The 3,059-nt window shown below is 31.2% G+C and overlaps 1 long non-coding RNA gene across 2 annotated transcripts; it reads left to right on the top strand.

The window, feature by feature from the left end:
- Positions 1 to 777: 777 nt before the first annotated feature.
- LOC105785675 (uncharacterized) lies at positions 778 to 2,808 on the top strand. Of its 2 annotated transcripts, XR_008197796.1 has the most exons (4): positions 778 to 1,310; positions 1,419 to 1,813; positions 2,017 to 2,117; positions 2,660 to 2,808. It is a non-coding gene; the product is annotated as an uncharacterized LOC105785675 (long non-coding RNA). The 2 variants fall into 2 exon arrangements; XR_008197795.1 differs by lacking the exon at positions 778 to 1,310 and having other exon boundaries at positions 1,317 to 1,813.
- The last annotated feature ends 251 nt before the right edge of the window (positions 2,809 to 3,059 follow it).

Genomic DNA, 3,059 nt, shown 5'->3' with positions numbered 1-3,059 from the left:
CTTTATGCGTTTATAATAAAAAAACTGCTAATATGATTTAGAATTTTTCAAAACGGTGTCGTTTCATTACAATAATTTAATTTATTAGTGGCGTTTCTTACATAAACGCCGGAAAAGGTAACATTAGCGGTGTTTATGACTAAAAAGTATTTAATTTAAACCATTTGATATATTTAAATATTAGATTTAAAAAATTAATAAATAAAAAATGTAACAAATTGATACGGATAGGTAACTATCTATTTTAGATATATAGGACCAAATTATAACAAATAAAAATAAAATACAAAAACTAAAATCATTTCACATCGAACATCTAGCAAAATAATTATATTTTAGTTAGCAAGAAATATCTCTAATAAAATGGAGATTAAATTGAAATGAACAATATAAAATCATAATTAACGTCTCAATCTTTAATAGAAATTTGATATGTGAGAGATTATTTGATAGTAAAATAATTTTACTTTAAAAAATTAATTTATAAAAACGCAAAAAAAATCAATTTATAAAAACAAAATAAAAATTAATAAAAATACGAACATTAAAGACTACAAAATTATTTTATCATTTTCTAATTGCTACATTGATAATTTTAACCATAAAATTAGATATTTAAATTAAAAAAATAAATAGCGGCATTTTTTTTTAAAATGCTACAAAAAAAATATTCTACAAAAGATTATTTTTTTGGATGGTGCAAAAGATAAACAATAGCCGTTTTTAAAAAACGCCGCAAAAGCTAATTAAAATCCCGCTCTATTCCAAAAAAAATTATTTTAGTTACCCGCTCATTGCTCCCTCTTCTTCTCATCTCCGTGCGCCCTAAATCCCCCAAATAAAAGATTGTACTTAATTCTTTTTACCTTTTTATCTCAAAATTTGCCCCCAACTTTCCCATTTCCAGCAACACCAAGTCAATACACCTACGCCAATCACACTTCTTTTTCCTTTTCATTTCACTGCACTGAATTCACTCACCATCGCTACTCCTTTTCTCTCGATCTGTTAGGGTTTCTTTTAATAGGCTTTCAAGGGAACGTACAGTTTCCTTTTAATTTTACTGGTGATTTCTATGGCGACGGAAGCCCTAGATGGCAAGAAACCGGAGGAAGAGGAGGTGAAAGAGAAGACTGAAACTTCCCATTGAATAAGAAATCAGTAGAAGGAAAAAGAAATCAGATCCTTCTGAATAAGAAGAAGAAAAATCAGTACTTTTTTTCCATTGAAGAACAAGAAGTGAAAGAGGATATCAAGGGAAAATGTCAAGAGAAAAACTAAGAAGAGCCGCACTTCCTCCTGTTCAATAGGTGTTCTTTTTTATTTCTATTGCTTTCAGTATATATTTTTTTGAGATTATTTTCAGTGAAAGAAAAAAAATTGGAAATAACCCATCATTTTTTTTCGTGGAAAACTAGAAAAAAAAAAACAAATTAAATGACAAGCCTATAGCTGTATGCCATTCAGACAATCCAAAACGAACTGCTGAAATCTCTTCTGCAAATTATCCTGCTCGAGAGTATGGTTGGTTTTTATCTAAGTTATATTTCTACATTTTCTGTAATTGTTCTAGGTGATAGTGGGTATGTTTTATTTTATTTTATTTTATTTTATTTTTGCAGTCTTGATTTGTTTGCAAACCAGAATATATTTTGTAGTTTTATTTTAATGCAAGAGTAGAAAAATGCAGTTTTCTATTCAGTTTGCTGAGAAAGACCGTGGTCCTGCGCTTGCTGAAAGTTCTATTCCAGATTCACATGGTGATTCTGATTTGCAGAATGTCATCAATTACCTCCGACGGACAAAACAAATAGTATGTTCCATTTGGTTTTTTTTTTTGGTAGATTATTTCTCCTTTTGTCTTTCTCATGCTGCTTGTACTTTCTGATGTTTTGTGATTTTCTATAGGCGGAAATAGAGATATCTTTATTGAATCAACTAGCTTCTTCCATTGTTATATATGTTTTACTTTGTTGCTAATTCATTTTACTCAGACGATTCTAATACCTCTATCAGCTGTAAAAAAACTGGGAAAGGAAAGAGACCTGGAAAGGGAGGGAATCGCTTCTGGAAAAGCATTGGGTTAGGCTTTAAGACACCCAGAGAGGCCATTAAAGGTTTGCTTTACTTTGCTCTTCCTTATCATTACTATTTTGCTTGCATATTGTTAATTGATTTGGCAATTAGAATACATGTTTCTTAGCCATGCTTCCTTGTGTTCATCACTGAATATGTGTAATGGTAATTACTTGTTCTCTGCTATATTTTTTTTATTGTTAAACTAGATAGTCTAACTATGTTGTTGTTTTTGGAGATTTCGGGACAACATTCATCACCATTTTACTGTGTTTTCTGCTTGGAACTGTTTTAGGGCATTGATATAGTAAGTTTATTGCACTTCATGTTAGATGCTTTCTCTTGGGGTTTTATTTGACCGATGTGATTACACTGTGGAGGCCATGTTTTTGGCTAACATGTTTCTGAGATCTTACCTTTATTCAAACAGTTCATGTCATAGAACCATGGGGCATCCATAATTTTTATGGATGTCTAGCCCTTTGTTGATTCATTTTCATTGTACTATTTCATGTCTGCTTCACCCTCACCCTTTCTACAATTGCATTTGTTGACACTTACATTGGATTTCAATGTTGTCCAGGAACATATATTGATAATTAAGAAAAGCCCATTTACTGGCACTGTTTCTATTAGAGGCCGTATCCTTACCGGTACTTACCATAGTGCAAAAATGGTAAGGACCATTATCGTCTGAAGGAACTACCTTCACTGCATCAAGAAATACCAAAGGCAAGATACCTTTTTATTTTAATATCACCTGTAAATAGTAGGTTTTGGAGCATAGAAATGAAATTGGTGGGATAGAGGCCGTTTTTAAATGTGGAATTAAAGCTTTGCCTGTGGTCTCTCATTATTGCAGTTTAGGGTATCCCTTCGCTTTCCAAATAGATTTTCATAGATGCTGGATTTGAGCTAAAGCTATGCATATACATTGCTATAATTTCAAATTTTTAAGTGTGTTTCGGTAAAAAAAAAAATTT

Source organism: Gossypium raimondii, chromosome 1, assembly GCF_025698545.1.
Source record: "Gossypium raimondii isolate GPD5lz chromosome 1, ASM2569854v1, whole genome shotgun sequence".
NCBI lineage: Eukaryota > Viridiplantae > Streptophyta > Magnoliopsida > Malvales > Malvaceae > Gossypium > Gossypium raimondii.
The sequence above is the reverse complement of the archived record's forward strand: the minus strand, read 5'-3'. Positions and strand labels throughout refer to the sequence as shown.